Source organism: Lepidochelys kempii, chromosome 8 (assembly GCF_965140265.1).
Source record: "Lepidochelys kempii isolate rLepKem1 chromosome 8, rLepKem1.hap2, whole genome shotgun sequence".
Classification (NCBI taxonomy): domain Eukaryota; kingdom Metazoa; phylum Chordata; order Testudines; family Cheloniidae; genus Lepidochelys; species Lepidochelys kempii.
In genome coordinates this window covers 13,967,372-13,991,403 of record NC_133263.1, presented here as the reverse complement: position 1 = coordinate 13,991,403, position 24,032 = coordinate 13,967,372, and the positions used below count along the sequence as shown (strand labels likewise).

Below are 24,032 nucleotides of genomic sequence, written 5' to 3'. Positions count from 1 at the left end.
CTCTAACTTCTGGGTGAGTTAAAGACCGTTTGGATCTATGCTGATCGCTAACACAGTGCATCTTGACCTAGAGTCTCGATGAGAAAGAATTGAAACTATCAGTTATCTATAAAACACCTTATATCAAAAAGGATTTTAAAAACAGCCTAGTTAGGAGGTAAGGAGAAAGAGCATTTCTTTCAAAAATGTTTTGATATTTTTAATTGGTTATGTGCCTTTCCCTAGCTGTCATCTGCAGCAGCTTTACTTATATTTTCTCCATGTGTAAGTTAAAATGAAAGTTATTCCAGAGAATTCTCATGTCTGTGTTGCTAGGTTTGGGTATCTGGATATTTTGCCCTTGTGCTCTGCTTATCAAGTTATTGCAAGTGATCCCAAACAGGACTATATTGGGGAACAATATACACAGCAGCTTCTTTTCTCTCTTCATTAGCATTCAGACTTCTGCTGCTCTAAAATGTTTACACTTTTATGCAAAACCCAGAAGGAAACACGTAAAAAAACATAGTTAATTAGCTCAAAGAATGATTTTTCCTTAATTAGCTCAATGCATGAAGCATGCTAAATGAAATCCTTTGCAGAATTTCGCTGGAGAAGTACAGTAAAATTTCATGCTATGTAATAAGAGGAATACAAAATAAATACAACAGGATGAATAATAAACAGGGATGCAAAATTACTCCACTGGTTAAAACCCAAGAATGTTTGACCAAACTCCAAGTGTGGCTGGACGAAGGAAAGCTGCATATGCAATGTGCAACAGGAAAATCCCCACAGGAAGTTTTATCCGTTATGACAGCCTTTTTAAATACTCCCATTCAGAATAAAATACAATCCATCTGGTTTGTTTGATATGATCTTGAAAACATACAAAATTTAGTTAAGGGGCCAAATTCTGAGTTACATGTGTCAAACCCTCATATAAGTGAGAACAGTGGAAATCTATGTAGGCCAAAATGTGTGTCTTTGTTCAGGACCAGTGGAGAAAGTTTCCATAGGGATGGGACAGATGCATCCAATGCTGCCCCCCAAACCACAGGCCTGGAGGTGCTGAGGGAAGCTAAGGTCTTGCAGTCAGCAGACTTTACCCCGAGCAAGTCCTTTATCCAGATCCTTCCAGCCACAGTTACTGGGCAGGAGGGCTCTATCATCTCCCATTGCAGGACTGCCACCCCAAGTGTTTCAAAAATTGAGTCAGGATCTCCTACCCTCCTCCAGTCATGAGATTGGTTTTAAAATAATGAGATTTATTTTGTTTTCTGGTTTATTTGTCTTTTTTTATTTGTTTTCTGGTTTCTGAGCCACTAAGGTTCCCTTCTTCATAAAGATTTTTCTCTGCAACCATGAGGGTTAGAAACTGACTTTATTACAAGGTGGAAGCTGAGATTCCCATTCAATCTCTTGATTCCAGAAGCTGGGGCTTAAAGAAAAATATTGCTAACTGACTCTTTTAAATCTCTGTCCCTGAACCACACCAAGCATCAAAGAGGGTACACTATCAATACAGGGCAGACCATGAGTGGGTGAAAAGGTGGCCCTGGAGCTCTGTTAGGTTTTGTACACGTTACAAGATGGAATAAGGAAGTGCGTGAAGCATGAGTGGAGCTTGCCAGTGGGACTAACATGCCCCTTCGTCCCAGATCATGCTCTTTGATGCCTACAACGTCACAGGTGGCAGAAATAACTGCGGACGTGGCTACTGTTGTTTCTGCTAGCATGACCTTAGCACATAAACTATGGTTTTGCCAATGCTTCTTTACAAAGTTGTGTGTCCCCTTCAATTTTTGGTCTGCCTTCAAACATCTACTCAGAATTTGGTCCTAAGGGTGAAATCCAAGCCGCAGTGAAGTCAATGAGAGTTTTGCCATTGACTGCAATGGTGCTAGAATGTCACCCTAAGAGTTTACAATGTATAGTCTGATCTATTGGAAATAGCTAATGGAAAGTTAGGGCCTGAACTTGCAAATGCTACTAAGCATAGTGCATTGATCATTCCCATTGAGCTCAATCACTCTTCTATCATAAATCTGTATTCAGGGAAAAATGTCTGTCTAACAATATAACATGCAAGATGCAACTCAGAAAATTGTATTGCATGACTCCTGGAAACTAGGCCAAAACTTGCATTTGTATTGAAGCAAAGGTCTGTCTTGGGGCACAGCTACACTAGAGTTTACAGCAGCACAGCTGCACCGATGCACTTGAGCCGCTGTAAGATCTCTAATGTAACCGCTCTAAGCCAATGGGAAAGAGCTCTCCTGGCCTGCTCAACTACTCCAGCCTCCATGAGCGGCAGCAGCTATGTCAGTGGGAGAAGCTCTCCCACCAACATAGTGCTGTCTACACCGGCACTTATATTGGTGTAACTTACGTCACTCGGGGGCTGATTTAGTCATAAGTTATACTGATTGTAGGGTACAATGTAGGGTAGACATAGCCTTTGGTAATCAACGTGCTGAGACTTTCTAAGGTAAAGGGCAAACTCAGGCCACAGATCTAAAAGACAGAAGTAAATCTATATAAAATAGATTCAAATTCCTCCTCTGAATGTGGCAGAAAGAAGATTTGAATCCACATCTGTTACCTCTCCCAAGTGAGTGCCCAAACCACCAGGCTTATGAGTCATTCTCTCTCTTGTTGGCTCAATGAATATTCATGTATTTATAAAAGGTAGAGCAGCTTCAACATGCAACACTGACAGCTAGCTACCTCAAAATAGACTATAGCCAGGTAGTTTGGGCCCTCACCAGAGAAGGGGGAGATCTGAGTTCAAGTCCTTGCTCCAGAGTGGGAATTCAAACCCACTTGAATCCCTTGAATCACAGGCAAGTATCTTAACCACTGGGGTAAAGGTTATAAGGACACACAGAAATACATACACCAAATATTTTCTGGTTTTTCAGATTGCTGGCCAAACCGAAAAAATCAACCATTCACTCAGCTCCAGGTGGCAACGATTGTTAATAAAAAAAAAAATTGCACCAGATAAGCAAACTGCATATTATACAGGATATTTAACATTTTTGAAAGCTAATCCTAGATGCAGCTCAGATTGAGTTTCGATCAATAAAAGTAAGATGGCTACTTTTATGGAATGATTTATATGAAGTTATAGAAAAACAAAACAATAAAATCTTTCTTTCAAATGATGCTTCCTTATAGACATTACTGAATAATGTTTGAAACGCTTGGTTGGTGCTCTGTAATTGTCTTTTTATGGATGATATATTTTCTCTGATGCATACAAATGTATTAGTACAAGCAAAGATCCTTCCAAAAACAAACAGATGCAAGATTATACTATTATTCCTCTCCTCTAATATATTGTTCCTCTAAGAAAAGCTTTTTTCTTAAAAGCATGGTTTTGACTTTTAAAAGCTATTTTCTGATTCTTAAAAAATAAGTTTATCAAATATGATTGAGATAACACCATATTTTAATGTCAAACATAGAGGGGTAATATTTCCAGTGTGTAGGCGGTCATGCATATATAGTAAATCCCCATGACTGAAGATAAGAGCATTATTCAGGATGACCGATATCAAAACCTGGGATTATTACATTCTATCCCAATGAATTATCCCATTCTATCCCATATTGTCTACAGAAAGAACATCGTATTTTTGTAACATTAATGACTGTTTTTTCCTTTTTGCATCTTATGGTTTTCTCTGTTTTTTCCCTATGGACCTTATCAGTTAGTACATCAGAATTTTACATTTACGTATGCACATTGTAACAAACTGGGAAAATATCTGTTCCGTTTATGAATATGATGCATACATTTGCTATGGAGTTAGACCAAAAGGGGTTGTTAAAAGAACAAAGGAAGAAAGATAAAATAATGGCCTAGACAAGGAGCATGCCCACAAACACTCTAGCCCAATAGCAGACTTACAGCCATGAAGAGGTGACTACAGCATTTTGCCAAGGCTGAGAAGAGGGAGATCAAGGGAACTAAGCCATTACAGGACCCAAGGCCTAGAAAAGGGAAGGCGTATGGGTGAGCTAAGGAAGGCTGCCCACGAACTGCCAGTGAGAGCTAGGGTGACTGTCCCGCCCAATTCGGGGCAGATGTTCCTGAAATGCAGAGTTGAAGTCCCATTCCCAAGCCGAATTACTGCAGATTTCCTGTGGCTCCACTCCATACCTGCCTGAGGCTCTTCCTGTCGTGGGGGGGCCTGAGGTGGGTCTTATTCTTTCCCCCCTCCCCCGCGAGAAGGCCTCTCCCCGCTCCTCCTCTCTCTCTGGGGCTCCATGCCTGACCAGTCCAAAAGCCGAAGCTGGGCAGTACTAAGAGACACTAAGGGAACTCCGGCTGTTGTGGGGAGCCCGGGGGGGGGGGGGGCGGATGGAGACACAGGCCAGGGGCTGCTCTTGGGCCCCCCAGCCCCCTGCCTAGGTCAGGTGGAGGGTCCAGGACTCCCCACAGAGGGACATGGTCGCTGGGTGGCTCTTAGCACGGCCTGGCTCTGGATTTCAACCTGGCCAGGGAGTGGGACTTTAGGGGGAAGAGGAGGAGCAGGGACAAAGCCTTGGGGGGAGGTGGGGGTTGGGGGCTCCAGGGGAAAGAGGAGGCGCAAGGGGGTAGGGGGTCTTGCATGTGTCCTGCTTTTGCCTTTTGAAAAAGTGGTCATTCTATTTGCGAGCACACAGCAGAAGTCACTCTTGTAGCTCGCAAGGCAACACACAGACAGAGGACATGCTGCAAGCAGGACAGTCTGCTCCTCCCAGCCAGACATGGAGTTTGGCTGACCTGAGGGGAACTTATAGAAGCTGTTAGGAAAGATTAAAGTGTAACTAAGACTCATGTATATAGATCGCTTATTGTTTTTACTCTTTGCTCTGTGTGCTTGGACCTTTTGGGGGAATGAATAAATAATGCTTTGCTTTGAAGAGACATTTTGTGAGTCACTTTAATCAGCTCACAGGTCCCTGAAGTCAAAGGGCTTACAGGTGCCTAACACAGTTGGGCCTGTTGCGTTATCATGGTTGAGAAACAGGGAGACTACTTCCCAGAGAGCCAGTCTAAAAGTGTCTGGACTGCATGGTTCCAGCAGTGAGGTACAGGAAACCAAGCACCTAATGGGGTCTAAGGTGCCATTTGCCCTAGAACGGTGATATGCATGCACCCACCCTATCTCAGAAGAACATTATGTAGGTTGAAAAGTCAAGCATTGAAAGTTAGGTAATGACAGAATTAAAGTTGCCTTTGTATGTGGTACATTCTAATAATCTCATTATAAAACAACTGTTAAATGTTTTAGTAAAAATCCTTGTTTTTCAGCAGGTTCATGACTGATAAGTTCAAGCCGTGACAGAGGGCAAACTGTCTTATTCTACAACCTGTATCACTTTTTCCCCTCTTGGAAATAAAAAATGCTGTACTTCCTTGTGAGTATCATTTACATTTTGCAGGGACCCTTCAAAAAAAGGATTGATAATTCACTCTCTGGATACATTCAAACTTTGCAAAATTAAAAGCCAGTGTTTTAAATTGATCAGAGCCTGCTATTATATTTAGCAATCTTAAAGTCATGACCATACACAGTCAATTTTAAAACAAAACTACTCTAGACAAATGACACACGCCTTTTCTGTGTTCCATTTCCCTTCCATCTGTACTGATTACCAAGATTTTGCATGTTTATTTATCCTACTTCTCCTTCCCAATACATTCATTGATATCACGATCTGCTAAGGTTCTGAGACATCACATTTAAAGAAGTGTAAACTTTTGTTTGTAAATCCAGTTCACATTTTGCCACAGGTGAAACAATTTCATTCACAATTCCACCATGATTTCAACAATTTCCATCCCACCATCAACCTCAGCCTGGTCCAGTCCACACAAGAGATCCACTTCCTGGACACTACAGTGCTAATAAACAATGGTCACATAAACACCACCCTATACCGGAAACCTACTGACCGCTATTCCTACCTGCATGCCTCCAGCTTTCACCCTGACCACACCACACGATCCATCATCTACAGCCAAGCTCTGCGATAAAACCGCATTTGCTCCAACCCCTCAGACAGAGACAAACACCTACAAGATCTCTGTCAAGCTTTCTTACAACTACAATACCCACCTGCGGAAGTAAAGAAACAGATTGATAGAGCCAGAAGAGTTCCCAGAAGTTACCTGCTACAGGACAGACCTAACAAAGAAAATAACAGAACGCCACTAGCCGTCACCTTCAGCCCCCAACTAAAACCCCTCCAACGCATTATTAAGGATCTACAACCTATCCTAAAGGATGACCCAACACTCTCACAAATCTTGGGAGACAGGCCAGTCCTTGCCTACAGACAGCCCCGCAACTTGAAGCAAATACTCACCAACAACCACATACCACACAACAGAACCACTAACCCAGGAACTTATCCTTGCAACAAAGCCCGTTGCCAACTGTGCCCACATATCTATTCAGGGGACACCATCACAGGGCCTAATAACATCAGCCACACTATCAGAGGCTCGTTCACCTGCACATCAACCAATGTGATCTATGCCATCATGTGCCAGCAATGCCCCTCTGCCATTTACATTGGTCAAACTGGACAGTCTCTACGTACAAGAATACATGGACACAAATCAGATGTCAAGAATTATAACATTCATAAAGACAGGTTTCAGAGTAACAGCCGTGTTAGTCTGTATTCGCAAAAAGAAAAGGAGTACTTGTGGCACCTTAGAGACTAACCAATTTATTTGAGCATGAGCTTTCGTGAGCTACAGCTCACTTCATCGGATGCATACCGTGGAAACCAGTCGGAGAACACTTCAATCTCTCTGGTCACGCAATCACAGACATGAAGGTCGCTATCTTAAAACAAAAAAACTTCAAATCCAGACTCTACCGAGAAACTGCTGAATTGGAATTCATTTGCAAATTGGATACTATTAATTTAGGCTTAAATAGAGACTGGGAGTGGCTAAGTCATTATGCAAGGTAGCCTATTTCCCCTTGTTTTTTCCTACCCCCCCCCCCCAGATGTTCTGGTTTAACTTGGATTTAAACTTGGAGAGTGGTCAGTTTGGATGAGCTATTACCAGCAGGAGAGTGAGTTTGTGTGTGTATGGGGGTGGGGGGGGGGGTGAGAAAACCTGGATTTGTGCTGGAAATGGCCCACCTTGATTATCATGAACATTGTAGGGAGAGTGGTCACTTTGGATGAGCTATTACCAGCAGGATAGTGAGTTTGTGTGTGTGGTTTTTGGGAGGGGGGTGAGGGGGTGAGAACACCTGGATTTGTGCAGGAAATGGCCCAACTTCATTATCATGCACATTGTGTAGAGAGTTGTCACTTTGGATGGGCTATCACCAGCAGGAGAGTGAATTTGTCGGAGGGGGTGGAGGTGAGAAAACCTGGATTTGTGCTGGAAATGGCCCAACTTGATGATCACTTTAGATAAGCTATTACCAGCAGGACAGTGGGGTGGGAGGAGGTATTGGTTCATATTCTCTGTGTGTATATAAAGTCTGCTGCAGTTTCCACGGTATGCATCCGATGAAGTGAGCTGTAGCTCACGAAAGCTCATGCTCAAATAAATTGGTTAGTCTCTAAGGTGCCACAAGTACTCCTTTTCTTTTATTCACAACCCAATATGTGATTGTAATGTCACAAGTCCTGTACTGCTACATAAGTGAATGAAGCTGAGAGAAAGGGAATGAGTAGCAAAATTTGACTCATTGGGTTCAATCCTCAGTGTGACCCAGCTTTCTGCTTGTGCACCTAAGAGCAGGTGAAAGGTTCAAAGGAGGCATTGATGTTTTTCTGGCTTCCAGTCCTGGAAGGCAGTTTGGCCCACAGTGCATATTAGAATAGGCTCATGGCTGCTTAAAGTGTGTGTATCTCTGACACTGAGGTGGGAGAACTGGGTGACGTAGAACCAGCTACACTGACTCTGTGTTACCTAAGAAAGCTTGTACAGTATACAAAGGGGAATGCCCAGCTGCCCTTCTAGGGCAGGTTTGAGGTCCCTTTGCCCTGCCAGAGTGATGCAAAGGGCAATTAGCACATATTAAGATTGTGTGTATTTTATAGAATGATTTGTAATTGTTTAAGCAAAAATAATTTGGCTTTACAAAAATAAAAAGGGAGAAATAATGGAAAAACTATAGCCCGGTGTCATGAGTGAAAGCATTCTTTCTGTGCAGGGCTAGTACCACCTAATTTTTAATTTTCAAAGATAAACTTGTGCAATCCCAAGTATCTACTTTGTTGAACAAATACTCTGAGCATGTACAAACTGGTCTCTTTCTGTAAGCAAATAGCCAGGTAGACGCTAACTGCTAATCTGCCTGCACATCCATAGTATCATCATGTGCAAATAAGATGTTTGACCATATTTGAAAACCTGAGTACATTGTGTGAACAGACCAAAAATGTACATCATGTACTATTATAATTACTGAACAGTATTAGTGCTCCTAGTAGTGAACAAAGCAAACACAAACTCCTGGTTCTTTCACCCAGGTCTCTCATTTTGAGACATATAATTAATTTAATCACAGCTGCCTCAGTTCCACATACCTTTGATGTCCCTTGCTTTTATTACTGAAAATTATTTACATCAGAAATAAAGAATCCTACAACTGTGGTTACTGAGTTATTTACACTAAAGGAATGAATCCCACAGCACTTTTCCGATTATCCTGCATGAATAATCATAGTAATGTACATCTGGAAGGGAGCTTGAGAAGTCATGAAGTCCGACCTTTGCACTCAGAGCCAAGTAAATCTAGAGTAGACCATCCCTGACAGTTGTTTGTCCAACCTGTTCTTAAAAACCTCCAGAACTGGGGATGCCACAACCTCCCTTGGAAGCCTATTCCATGGCTTAATTGCCCATCGAGTTAGAATTTTTTTCCTAATACCTAATTTAAATCTTCCTGGCTGCAGATTAAGCCTCTTTTCCTTCATAGTCTTTGTATGGTCTTCATTTTGGATCTTTCTCACACACTGTGCATCACTGGATGTGGGCTTTGGCAGGGTGAGAGGTATGCCTTTACCAAACTATTCTGTCACAGCCTTTACGCATACCATATTGTGGTCTAGCCTCACAGCAGAGAAGAATTTTATGCACATCTTTCTTTAGTGGGTTGTTGCTGAAATACTTCATAGGAAAACTGTATTAGAGATGGACTTGTATGTGGTATGGACGATCACTTGGACATATTTAGTTCTTTCCTCTGTCACTAACTCTTAGCAAAAGGAACCACTGTGATTCATCTTGAAAAAAGGGTGGGAATGGATCAGGGACATCACACTGGGAATATGCACTGTGTGGGCCACCGCCGTGCTCAAACTTCCTGTGTAACAGGGGCAGGTGCGGTGGGCCATAAGAGAGGGGACAGGAAGATCCATTGCTACATAGTGCATCATGTCGGACCTCCCTGAGTGCTGGACACTTCTAGTGGAATATAGGGCTACTTCAGCATTTGGAATGGCTCTGCAGACTCAAGGGGACCATCCTTCTGCCTTCCTCCTACATATCTGACCAATGCCTGGCCTGGAGCTAGATGTTAGGCTAAGGTAGCAAGGACACAGAGGGAACTCCAAGTTACAAATGCAGTTATGGCTTTGAATTCTGAACACCCCCAAGTTTAGTCTTTGCTGGTTTGGCCGATTGTAAAGATTTGTACACCTTCCATCAGAGTTTGAATTTTAAATTCACCCAAACTTCAGAGGAGATCAGATCTGAGGGTTTGGTTTGAGCCCAACTCTATTTATAATATTTATGTCTGAAAACATCTGGATTATCTAAAAATGCTTCTGCCTGCTGCCTTGTGTACCTAGTGAAAACATTGTGTGCCCCACACCCCTCCCATTGTGCTGACCCAGAGTTTGAAATCCTACTCATCCTTGATTTTAACTAGCATCAGCTTCCCAACGCTGATAAATACCTGTCTAAAGGGTGACTGAAAAGGCCCTGTGGATTTCTAATTTGATGATGATAAAGAGCTACCAATGCCAGTAATTACTAGCAGCTGTCAAAGGGTTGATATCAAGGCCTAGCAACATATACAACCTCAGCTAATGATATTCTTGTCATTTGAGTCCATCAGAACTTACATGATATGAAACACCCCATGTAAAAGCAAGAACAAAGGATCACCATTTGAGCTGTTAAATGCATTTCATAGACTGGATGAGACATGATCTCCTGTCCACTGTCTCTCTAGAACTGAGGTTTTTCAAACCCACTGATTACAGCATCTCAGGGCTGATTTTATGCCTCACTATGCAATGTATTTCTCACTAAAGGTAAAGAAACAGTGCCAGTATTTATTGATGACCACTATTGTGATTAAAATTTGGTGAATTCTTTTTTTTTGTATTCTGAAAATCTTGCTTGATCTTCAGAGTCCCAGAAACAGCCATCTGATAATTTTTAAAACAAAATGTACCCAGAAATTTAATGAGATTATAATTACAATGCAAACTCTACAACATCTATCACTTTGAAAATAATTTCTCCACACTAACCAAATGTCTCATCTTTTTTACAATAGATTCATGAGTGATTCATATAAAAACTAAATTAGTCATGGACTCTTAAATCATTTTCTTTTGCCCTTTTAATAATTCATTTCCAGAGACAAGCTGAGAACTTATGCTTCATTAGAATTATTTGTTCTTGATTTTAAACATGCTTATTGTGACAGATATGGCAATCTCCTAAAATATCTTTGAGAGATCTTACTATATTAACTTTATGTATCACTGTGAGCCAGGGATTGAATGTACTTTCATGGGGGAGGGTTACCACAGCCTATCAGGGACTAAGAACAGTGAAGGATGATTAGGCAAATTCACTCTGGTTGTAACATCTCCAGAGACGTATCACTACCTGGAGAGGCTCATAGACAAACACCTGTCAGGGATAGTGTGATCTGCCAAATTGACAGAACCCTCTGTCCCAGGCAGCTGGGTGGCAATCCTTCCAGATGGAAAGACTGATACCTACTAGAGCCTGAGGTTGGATTTGGCAGGGGTGATCTAATAAGCTTATTAGCATGAATATGGTTTCTTTTCTTATTTTTAATATGTTTTCTCTGTCATGCTTTAACTCTAAGAATAACTATGCTTGCTTAGAAACAGCTGTGTGGTAACTCATAACTGCTGGCAATTACATTATTCATAGCCTTTGAAGAGTAAGCAAAGTGCAGATGCAGGCCTGTTTAGACAGTCTGGCTTGCTGGGAATAAGTGTAGACAGGGGACTGTGCAGCCTGGAAAAACCCCGGGCAAGAGGGAGAGACACGTGGGTCTCTACCCAGGAGAGGAGCTAGGAGCCTAGAATTGGGTGCCTGTGGTGGACCATGGAGGAGGAATACTGGTGCACTTGCCCTGAACTTTGACATTTATCATTTCAATAATTTAAATGGGGTTAAATTCAGCCTTTAACAAATGCAAGAAAGCTACTGCAAAGGCAGCCTGATGGAGAATTTAGTTTTTCTTTTTCTATTATTGTACTAATAAGACATTTTTTCTGATAGACACATATGGAAAGGGGGCATTTTCCGGAGCTTCTTTATTATACTGTAGATAATAACTGACTTCTACATGCTCCATGAATTTAATACATATTCAAAGTCAATACTATAATAATAATCAAGGAGCAGACTTCCTGATGAGTTACCTCGGAATGAAGGTGTTACCATATCAATAGTCTTAAGATGTAATGCCTGATGGCAGAGGGCAGGCAAGGGGGTGTTCCAGAACAGAAGTCAAGGGTGAGCAAGTGGTCAGGTAGCTGGCAGGTCAATCCGTGTCAGGGGCAATGGTCAGAATTCTCATAGAGGTGAGTAGCCAGAAGATCCAATCTAACGGGCCCAGTCAGTGGGTCTGGGGAGGTGACGTGGGGCAAGCCAGCAAGTCAACAGGGTAAGGTGGTCTAGGCAGCAACCAGCAGGCACCGATCTGTTGTTCAGACTGCTTCCTCTTCCTATTATGGACTTTATATAGTCCAGACACCTAGTGAGAGTGCTGCCTATCCATCCAGTCAGGGGCCTGAGGTGTGGCTGCTGTGGGCTTGTAGACGTTTAGCACTAAGGCTGTTGGTCAGGGGTAGCGGTTCAGTGCATCTCCGTAACACAATGACTAAGGATGCCACCAAAGGACCTGGCAGGACTGGATTCAATGCTGGTGTCCTGACAGATGCCTTTAATAGTTCACTGTACCAGAAATTCCAGAAGAAAGCAAATCACCAGTCCCAGATGATGCACTTGTGCAATGGTATATCATGGGAGGAGATTTCTTTTTGACTCCAACCAATAATCATCTTATACTCTGAACCATAAGAATTGACCGTCGTTGACATTTTTATTCGAGCTACTGTAACTATCTTTGTTCATTTGTGTGTGAAATCATTGAAGTCCAATGATCTCAATGGGTCAGGATTTCAACCTAAGATTGAATCAATTTTTTAATCTTATTATCCTATTTGCCTCAATACCTTGCAGCAGTGAGTTCCCTCAGTTAATTTATTTCTCCCTTTTAATTTTAGGAGATCTCTGTTGCGTTCATGGCTCTGCTTCTCTGGTATGTTGTGAAGCTTTAATAAGTAATGTTTTCAGATTAATTCAGATTCTCAGATGGAATGTGCTGTAAAAAACAAAACATGCGTGCATATTTGTATACTTACCTGTTTTTACACACACACACAAAACAGAGTGTATCTGATCCATCTATAGCGGGATTACATCTGACATTCCAAATTTCTCAGAAGCTTCAAACACCTGCCATCTGTTTTTTAAACAAACCACAAGCATAATATTTTCTTCTTCCTCCCCAAATGTGGACTTTTTCTGCCCAAAATTACATAGATTTGATGTTAAGGACAGACAATAACCTGTCATTCAATCCTGCAGATTTAAAGTCTGATATATTGTGACTCTTCTTGGCGAAAAATGTGAGTGTTCCAAATTTAGCGGCAAGTATCATATATCCCACTGGAAAGTGACACTCTTCCCATTTCAATGGCATAAACCTCTTGCGTGAAATCCTGGCCCTATTAAAGTCAATGTCAAACTCCAATTAACTTTAATAGGGCCAGATTTTCACTCAGGTAGGTCATGAAATCAGACCCTTTTAGATATTCTATCCCCCACTTTATCTACCATCTGCCTACCTAATCTAAGTGTCCACATAGCTCTATGTATTTCTAAAATGCTTATTAGTGATTTATTGTCACCAATATTTTATTACTTTCTTTGTACTCACACACTGAGCTATTTTCTCTGTAATGAATACTGGGATAATTATTTAAAAATGTGCATACAGAAAAGTCTCATGAAGAAGGGAGGGAAGAGCAATCCTAATTCACTACAAAGTCTCTGCTAATATACACCTCTGCTAACACATTCTGCTCCCTGGTTGCTCCTTTTGGGAATTACGATCAAATTATTAATGTTTAGATTGTAAAGAGGTTTGGAACAAACAAGGTATTGCTCTTATTTCCTGTAATCAGACAGTTTCTAATAATAGTTGTGATGGGAGGACTATGGATGGCAAGTGTTCAGGGATAGCATCAGGAAAAGAGATTTAACATCTGCTCACTAGTGCATTTGAAAAAAGAAAAGAGAAAAATTAAAGTCTCCTGAATAATATAAACAGTTCAGACCTCCTGGAATTGTGATGTTTCAGAATATGCAGAGATACACCTGCATCAAGTTTACCTTGTCTCAAAGATATATATTTGTTTCCCTAATGTAGTCTGGGAAAAGAACATTACTGCTGAACAACATATTCAAACAACGTGACTCACCATCTAAAAGTGCAAAACCCACAGATTCTGTTAGCTGAAATCATTAATTCAAATTGGTATTCACTCTCCTTGTCTACACTAGACATTGTGAACTTTATTCTGATATTTTATACTGACATGTACACACACCTCCCTGCCTCCCCAGCTTTGGAACGCCACAAAGGTCTCCCCACTGAGTTGACTCCAAGTTGCTCCTCATGGGGACGGCATCCTTCTCCTAAGGAACAAAGTTTCTGTTCACCTTCCAGAACCTATGGATTTCAATGGGTGTGTCTGAGGCACAGTGCCATGCTTGAAGAAACCCTTTGCCTTCCCTCTAGCTCTGTGGTCCACTGTCCCACTATTTTCCTTCCCTTTAAAGGAGGTGTGTGTGTGGGGGGGTGTATCTTCACTGCTGAGAGGGTACCTACAGCTTTATTACCTTTTCTGAATAATCTCAGGACTATGGAGGGAGTAGATGTACATCACACCATGGGCCTAGCTCTACTAGCTACTTACTTAGATTGTAGACTCTTTGAGGTAGGGAATTGGCACTACATTAGCCTGGAAAAGGGCTAATGTAGTGCCAATCTTTAAAAAAGGGAAGAAGGAAGATCCTGGGAACTACAGGTCAGTCAGCCTCACTTCAGTCCCCGGAAAAATCATGAAGCAGGTCCTCAACGAATCAATCCTGAAGCACTTAGAGGAGAGGAAAGTGATCAGGAACAGTCAGCATGGATTCACCAAGGGAAGGTCATGCCTGACTAATCTAATCGCCTTCTATGATGAGATTACTGGTTCTGTGGATGAAGGGAAAGCAGTGGATGTATTGTTTCTTGACTTTAGCAAAGCTTTTGACACGGTCTCCCACAGTATACTTGTAAGCAAGTTAAAGAAGTACGGACTGGATGAATGCACTATAAGGTGCGTAGAAAGTTGGCTAGATTGTCGGGCTCAACAGGTAGTGATCAATGGCTCCATGTCTAGTTGGCAGCCGGTGTCAAGTGGAGTGCCCAGGCGTCGGTCCTGGGGCCGGTTTTGTTCAATATCTTCATAAATGATCTGGAGGATGGTGTGGATTGCACTCTCAGCAAATTTGCGGATGATACTAAACTGGGAGCAGTGGTAGATACGCTGGAGGGCAGGGATAGGATACAGAGGGACCTAGACAAATTGGAGGATTGGGCCAAAAGAAATCTGATGAGGTTCAATAAGGATAAGTGCAGGGTCCTGCACTTAGGACGGAAGAACCCAATGCACAGCTACAGACTAGGGATCGAATGGCTAGGCAGCAGTTCTGCGGAAAAGGACCTAGGGGTGACAGTGGACAAGAAGCTGGATATGAGTCAGCAGTGTGCCCTTGTTGCCAAGAAGGCCAATGGCATTTTGGGATGTATAAGTAGGGGCATAGCGAGCAGATCGAGGGACGTGATCGTCCCCCTCTATTCGACATTGGTGAGGCCTCATCTGGAGTACTGTGTCCAGTTTTGGGCCCCACACTACAAGAAGGATGTGGATAAATTGGGAAGAGTCCAGTGAAGGGCAACAAAAATTATTAGGGGTCTGGAACACATGACTTAGGAGGAGAGGCTGAGGGAACTGGGATTGTTTAGTCTGCAGAAGAGAAGAATGAGGGGGGATTTGATAGCTGCTTTCAACTACCTGAGAGGTGGTTCCAGAGAGGATGATTCTAGACTATTCTCAGTGGTAGAAGAGGACAGGACAAGGAGTAATGGTCTCAAGTTGCAGTGGGGGAGGTTTAGGTTGGATATTAGGAAAAACTTTTTCACTAGGAGGGTGGTGAAACACTGGAATGCGTTGCCTAGGGAGGTGGTGGAATCTCCTTCCTTAGAAGTTTTTAAGGTCAGGCTTGACAAAGCCCTGGCTGGGATGATTTAATTGGGGATTGGTCCTGCTTTTGAGCAGGGGGTTGGACTAGATGACCTCCTGAGGTCCCTTCCAACCCTGATATTCTATGATTCTATGATTCTAATATCATTTTGTTCCCCATCTGTACAACACCTAGCAGAATGGAGTCCTGGTCAATGACTAGGTTTTTTAGGTCCTACCTCAATACACATAATAATATTAATTAATAGCGACCCCCCCATCCCTCATGCAATTACTGGACTCCACAGAGAACTCTCTTTGGGGTCCAAAGGACAGGGACAGTGTATGTGGCCGATCTCTATGCCTTTCCATGCAGGACACGAGAGGGGAACTGCCTGAACCAGTGATGCAATTTACGTACCAGAAGTAGGAAGGCTCATCTTTCATTTAGGCTCAGCTCTCATCTTGAGAGCTTCTGGAACTTCTGGGGTTCTAATGCTTTGAAATAATTCCAACACCGGGCTAAACACCGTTGGGGCTAGAGTGTATCTTGTTTTGCATAGACGCATGAAGTGGGGATGAGACTGGAAGGCAAGTTCTCCTCTGCCTTGCAGCACTGCAAAGGGTGAGGCACTCCTTAGCCAGGGACAACGGAAACCCAAAAGGAGAAAGGGGTGTTGAGGCATGTGCCTGTTTCTACTCAACAATGACTAGCAGGAGGCACTGAAGAGGGGAGCCTGACCTGTACTCTTTCAAAGCAGCAGACACACTCCCAGAGACATTCTAAATAAATAACAAGGCCCCAGATTGTACTGTTCATGGTAAAGACAGAGGATGGTTCAAAACCCCTTGTTGATCTAAATTTTCATCATACATGTTGATGTTTTACTGAGAACAAAACGGTCTTACGTTCTAAGACTGTGCGCTTCAAAGGACAAAACAAACAGCCAGCTGTTTCTCATGTTGATATTTTTGTGGTTGCACTGACAACCTATTTAATTTTAGCCTCTGAACCAGAAAAGAAATATTCCATTGAAGGCACCAAATAGATACAAGATCTGTGAACCTCATTATGATGCTAGTACAAGAGATTATGTATCCTGAAAACATCATAAATATCAATTTTGCATTTAACCTTCACCATCCAGGGCCTAGAAGGACCTAATTCGCTTGCTAGGTATTGTATGACCAATTGCAATTTCTTAATCTTTGACTTTAAAGAAAGAAGCTTCTCTCAAACTGTACAATATGCCATAATTTCCTCACATCACTTGATTACTGTATAATCTAAGATGGCATGAGAGCTTGATCGTTTTAATAGCCTCTGTTCCATCAGCAAGGGTGTTCAGAAGGGTTACTCCCGTGTGACCTTTATATTAGTTAACAATGGAAACTACTTTAAGAACAAACAGGACTATTCCTCCTTCATACAGCCTGCTCCTATGAGAAGTTTAACTTAATTATCACATGGGCTGTTAACTCTAGAATGGATTTCAAAATCACACATTTAAGATGGATTTTTAAGAGCAGATTTATTATATACATCCTAAGGGGTCTGTGGATTGGATCCGGAATTAGCCAAAATAAGGTGGATGTGTATGGGGAATGGATCTTGCAAAATAGAGGGATATGCGTGGATGTGGGAGGAGAACACATATCTGAAATATGATTTTCCATCCTTGTCATCAGCAGCTGACTCAAGTGCATATCTTTAATTACTCCAGCAACAGAGTGTGAGCAACTAGTTACATGGGGAGCAGTTCCTGTGCACTTGCTACAAGGAATCCAGGTTTTGCCATGTCAAGGTTCCTTCCCCACTCTGAACGCTAGGGTACATATGTGGGGACCTGCATGAAAAACCTCCTAAGCTTATCTTTACCAGCTTAGGTCAAAACTTCCCCAAGGTACAAAATATTCCACCCTTTGTCCTTGGATTGGCCGCTACCACCACCAAACTAATACTGGTTACTGGGGAAGAGCTGTTTGGAAACATCTTTCCCCCCAAAATACTTCCCAAAACCTTGCACCCCACTTCCTGGACAAGGTTTGGTAAAAAGCCTCACCAATTTGCCTAGGTGATTACAGACCCAGACCCTTGGATCTTAAGAACAATGAACAATCCTCCCAACACTTGCACCCCCCCTTTCCTGGGAAATGTTGGATAAAAAGCCTCACCAATTTGCATAGGTGACCACAGACCCAAACCCTTGGATCTGAGAACAATGAAAAAGCATTCAGTTTTCTTACAAGAAGACTTTTACTAGAAATAAATAGAAGTAAAGAAATCACCTCTGTAAAATCAGGATGGTAGATACCTTACAGGGTAATTAGATTCAAAACATAGAGAATCCTTCTAGGCAAAACCTTAAGTTACAAAAAAGATACACAGACAGAAATAGTTATTCTATTCAGCACAATTCTTTTCTCAGCCATTTAAAGAAATCATAATCTAACACATACCTAGCTAGATTACTTACTAAAAGTTCTAAGACTCCATTCCTGGTCTATCCCCGGCCAAGACGACTACAGACAGACACAGACCCTTTGTTTCTCTCCCTCCTCCCAGCTTTTGAAAGTATCTTGTCTCCTCATTGGTCATTTTGGTCAGGTGCCAGCGAGGTTACCTTTAGCTTCTTAACCCTTTACAGGTGAGAGGAGCTTTCCCCTGGCCAGGAGGGATTTCAAAGGGGTTTACCCTTCCCTTTATATTTATGACATGCCATAAGGAGGCCTGCCCCTGCCTACTGCAGATCTGCAATTACTGCTCTCACTCTGGCCCCTTTTAGCCTAATATGTGCCAGTACACCAACTTGGGTACAGTGCAGCAGAGAGTAGCCATGTTGTGTGAAGTATTGCTTAGGATTCAGACTGAGTAGTGGGTACACAACTGTAGTGATGCACAAAACTCCTGTGGGGACTGATGCAAGGATAGTCCCTAAATATGGGTTTTTTTGGACACATACAAAACCAGAACCTACAAAGTCAATACAAGTTCCTTAAATATTGAACATTTCATCTGCAAAAGGTACAAACTGTAACTCCAGATAGTTTTCAGGATCTGCCCTCTCAGGACTCAACCTGCAGTCTTAATTCAGACAAAAATCCTACTGAGTCTTTGGAATCCAATCAAAGTTCCAGTAAAGTCCATGGAAATAACTCCATTAACTGCAGCTGGATTGTGCTCTTGGTGAGAAGTCCACAGATGTATGAGATGCTGCAATTAATTTTTTTTAACTTTCCTTTAGCCAGTTCACCAAAAAATAGTGACCAATTCATCAAAAAATATGATTGGCTTCTGCACTGTTTAGAAGATGAAAATGAAGAAAATCTGAACCCAGGTAAAATTGGGAATTTGTCCAACTCAGTAGTTTGCTGTTCTGGCAGAGGAAAGAGTTTTCTGTAGCTGGAATGCTGGGAGACCAGGTGCCAGCTCTTGCCAAGCACTAACAAATTCATTGCTGGAAACCAGTCTGTTTCACGTATGTCAGGGTGGGGAACTTGCGGCCCGTGGGCCGGATCTGGCCCATTGCTTAATTTCATCCGGCCCGCGGCAAGTCTCGGGGCCCCCATGCAGGGCTGGAGCCATGAGAGCTGGGTCGCCCTGCTGCGGGCGAGAAACCCTAAGCCTCCATGCCCTCCCCTGCCATGGGGCTGGAGCTGCGAGTGCCACTTGCCCTGCCATGGGGGGAAGCCCCAAGATCCCCCCCCCCCCAGATGGATGAGTTCAACGTTTTATATTTTTCTCTCTCTCAAATCCCCCCACCCCCAAATTAAGTTGCTTTTTACTTGTGTGTGGCCCGCGATAGATTTTTTTCTGTGAGTCAATGGGCTGTGATAGAAAAAAGGTTCCCCACCCTGATGTATGTGTTAGTACAGTTAAGATGGCTATTATACTTATAACAATGTGTTTAGACTTTATGCAGTTTCCACGGTATGCATCCGATGAAGTGAGCTGTAGCTCACGAAAGCTCATGCTCAAATAAATTGGTTAGTCTCTAAGGTGCCACAAGTACTCCTTTTCTTTTTGCTAATACAGACTAACACGGCTGTTACTCTGAAACCTATGAAATCCTTGTAAATTAATGCATGTATTAATCTCACTTATACTAACTTTATCACATGCTATAAAGTAATATTTAAGTTTTTGCTTTTTGACTGTAAAAATGTTTGCTCTGAAACCGTGAACCGAGTCAGGAGGGATCTTCTTCTAACCATCAAGAAGCCTATCAAAACTAAATGAGCCTTTGTGGGACATCACAATACACAGATGGAGAGGATACATGCAAAAGGGCTTGTCCCATCAGCTTGAATTCTGGAAGAAGGAAATAAAAATAGCTGACAAAAAACATTTTCATCTGTCTTTTGCTGTTTGGTCTCTCAAAGGGCTGGAGCTACAAAACAGAAGCACAGACCCCCAGGATCAACATGGTTAGCCCCTGTGTGACCAGATGTCCCAATTTTATAGGGACAGTCCTGATATTTGGGGCTTTGTCTTATATAAGCGCCTATTACCCCCGTCCCGATTTTTCACTTGCTGTCTGGTCACCCTATTTAGCCCTTAAAGACATTCAGAGCTGACAGAGGACTACAAGTCTGTCACCTATTAAAACCATAGACTGAAACTCATTTATGTATATATGCTTACTGCTTTAATTTTGTAATAACTCTTTCCCAGTTAATAACTCTTTAGTTAGCCTATTACAGGACTGGCTACAAGCACTGTCTTTAGTGAGAGAAATAAAGTACAAATTGGGGTACGTGACTGGTCTCTTAGGACTGGGAGCAGCCTGAGTATTTTGAGAGCTTTGGTGTATAACAGCCAAGTGTCACTAAGTTGAGCTTGCCTGGGTGGCAAGATAGACTGGAATGCCCAATGAGAGTGTCTGTGACTCCACGGTAAGACTGTTATAGTGCTTCAGGAGTTCACGTTTGTTACTAGGTTGGTAAAATCTAATTATAGAACATACAACCAGGTTGAGGTCTCTGCCCTGATTCTTGACAGTTTGCCCTGAAGTTGGCACTCACGGTCATGAATCACTCCAGACAGCGTGACAGTAGCTAAAGGATGGTTTTCAATCGGCAAAAGCTTGCCTTTTTTGTTTTCATCTAGAGGGTAAGAACTTTTTACTTTGTTGTGAAGCAGTAGAAATGTGATTTCTTTTGGCTGGTTTTGCTGGCAGTGTGACTGACTATTTTTTAATCCGTTCAGTGCTGTGCTTTGCTCAAAACAGATGTTTCTTTACATGGGATTATTATTAAACCATATTCACAGCTGATGAGCACGATAGCCTGCGGTAGTCATATCACATGGCAGCATGTAATCGGAAGTGTCTTGAGTTTCTGAGGCAAAGTACCGTACCGTCTCATGATGGAATCATTACGTGCGAACACTGACCATCATTTTTAAAACTGGGTGACTAAAACTGGACATATATTTAAGCACCTAAAAAATGGCCTGATTTTCAGAGGTGCTGAGCCCACTGACTCCCACTGCAGCTGTGGGGCCATGTAAAAATCAGGCCACTTATTTATGTGCCAAATTGCGGGTTTAGGTGCCTTATTGTAGGTGAAAATAATATATTCCTCTGTTCTCAAAATTGTAGTGAAAGGTATGAGAGCTGAAGAAAGTTTGGAGAAAAGATCAGTTATTTAATACATGGTACATAAAAATAATATTGTATCTAAAAGTCTTTGAGGCTTCTGGGTTTTCTCAACATGAACTGTTTGACCAAGTAACACTGTAGCTATTAGAAAAGGAGTACTTGTGGCACCTTAGAGACTAACCAATTTATTTGAGCATACGCTTTCGTGAGCTACAACTCATGGAGCTGTAGCTCACGAAAGCGTATGCTCAAATAAATTGGTGAGTCTCTAAGGTGTCACAAGTACTCCTTTTCTTTTTGCGAATACAGACTAACACGGCTGTTACTCTGAAAACTGTAGCTATTCTAATATCTGTTTTACAAGGAGGGTGGTTAGAGGCTGGTCTGAAGGTCCACACATTGGATCTTTGAAGAGCTATTTTGTAAATGACTAACCAGTGAGCTGGCTGCAGCTCAACTCAGACAAAATGGAGGTGATGTTGGTGGTAAAGGGAAAACATACAGAATTGTTCCCTCTTTCGAGAGTAGTGCCTTTCTTTTGTGAAGGGGCTTCTCAGTTTTGGGGGTCTCTTGGATCCTCAATAGCTACTGGATCTCCAGTTAGCAGCGGTGACTGGAAGTATTTTTTTCACTTTGCCTGGCCAAGAGATTGAAAACTTTCCTCTCTGATCCAGACTTCATAACAGTGGTACAGTGGTAACTGGCACGCCAGTAGTGAGCAGGAATCCAAAAATTCCCAGACTGATAACCTTCTTGAGGAAGTTTAAACTACTGCAGTGTACTCTATATGGGGCTACTGCTGAAGACAACTTAGAAAGTGCACTTATTTGATATCTCTTATTTGTCTCTTTTCTAAGGTAAACAATCCCAATCTTTTAACCTCTCTTCACATGAGAGTTATTTTCCATTATATTCCTCACCCTGGTCTAAACCGGCTCATATTTGGTAACCTCTGTTCTGAGATGAGGTGACCAGTACCGCACATAGTACTCCAGATGAGAGAGTGCCATCAATTTATATAATAGCCGTATAATCTCACAAATGTTCAGGGTAAGAAAATAAAAAAAGAGTGAAGTGTTGAATTAAGGTTTTTTCTTCTTTTAAGAAAAATTCCAATTAATAAAAATAAAAAAGCATAATGCTAGAGTGAATGTGTAGAACTGCTAGTGGACAGCTCTATAAAAGGGAAAAACTGGGGACTGTGACGGGGCAAGGCCAGATGGCTATGGAAAAGTAGTGGGAGATAGATATATTAGCTCCAGGCTAAACAAATCCCTGGTACCAGGATAAGTGAAATGGCAGCTGCTCCAGGTCAATTAAGACACCTGGGACCAATTAAGAACTTTCCAGAAGGCAGGGAGAAGGCTAGGTTGATTGGGACACCTGAAGGCAATCAAGGGCTGGCTGAAACTAGTTAAAAGCCTCCCAGTCAGTCAGATGGGTGTGCATGTCAGGAGCTGTGGGAGGAAGTTGTGCTGTTGGAGAAGCTGAGTAGTACGCACCATATCAGGCAAAAGGAAGGAGGCCCTGAGGCAAGGGTGAAGTGGAGCTTGAGGAAGTGAGGGTTGCTGTGGGGGAAGTAGCCCAGGGAATTGTACATATTATGTTTCTAAAAGGTCAGCTACCATAGCTGATACTATTAGGGTCCCTGGGCTGGAGCCCAGAGTTGAGGGTGGGCCCGGGCTCCCACCCCCCCCGACACACCTTTGCCCCCTGATTAATCACTGAGACTGGGAGACAACAGAAACTGTGCAAGGAAGGATAACTTCTCCTCACCTCCCTCTGGCTTATGATGAAAATGGCTCAGTAGACTGTGACCCATGTCTCTAGAGAGAGGAGGGTTATGTGCAGGATCACAGTGAGCCTCTGAGGCTAGTGAAATCCGCCAGGAATGCAGGATCCACGGAGGCAAGGACAGAGCTTTGTCACAGGACACAATGGAGAATTTAGCCCTACTGTGCTTGTCACAAGATAAACTAATTGACACACACAAGCTACAGAAGTAAACAAACTATATACTGCATTTTGTTAACTTCTGGGAGCACATTTTATAAGGGAAATTATTGATTTTTCATCAAACAAGTGGAAAGATGAGCCATAAACTAGCTACTAAGTACTCCTGCTTCCATGCATTTAATTGCCTGGTGTGTCTTCAACAAGGAAGCACTTGGCTTTTGGGGTTTGCGTTTGTCACTAATCAAAACTTTAGACAGCACGTAACTTTCATCCTATCCAGCATCAGCATCAAACCTATATCTTAATGATGTGTAATAAAAAAAAAACATATTTTTGGACTAATGACCTAATGGGGATTTAAATGAAAACTGTACAGATTAATGTGAAATGTGTAATGGAAGGCAGAGATGAATTTATGTATTAGCTATCCATGTGATACTTGGTAAGCCAAGAAGTGCTTGCTTTCTTGGATTCTGCAGTCCATTTGTTATAGTTAAATTGTAAGCCAAATTGTTTGCGTATCTGTTCTTTCCATATTTCTGGAGGAGGCACTCAGTTATTTTATGAATTTAGATAAATTCCAACATCTCTGCTGAAACATATGAGTTTAAAACCATTCTATGTGCCAGTTTTTTACACAGACCAATATGAAACAGCTCTGCAGATATTATAAATACAGTGGGATCTATAATTTGATTTATTATATTTTGGACTTAGGAGTGCTTTCCTAATTTAATATATTAGCAAATGTTCTAATTGTTCTTCGAGAGCAAAATGATACACTTTAGAAAGAAAACAATTTAATCATTTAACTCTTTATAATTAGATAACCTGTTGTCACTATCTAAAGCATCTACATTTCAACTAAGGGACAAATATAAA

The 24,032-nt window shown here is 42.0% G+C and overlaps 1 protein-coding gene across 7 annotated transcripts in view; it reads right to left on the bottom strand.

The window, feature by feature from the left end:
- FSTL4 (follistatin like 4) overlaps window positions 1-24,032 on the bottom strand; it is a 776,177-nt gene that overhangs the window by 52,459 nt on the left and 699,686 nt on the right. The window lies entirely within an intron of this gene.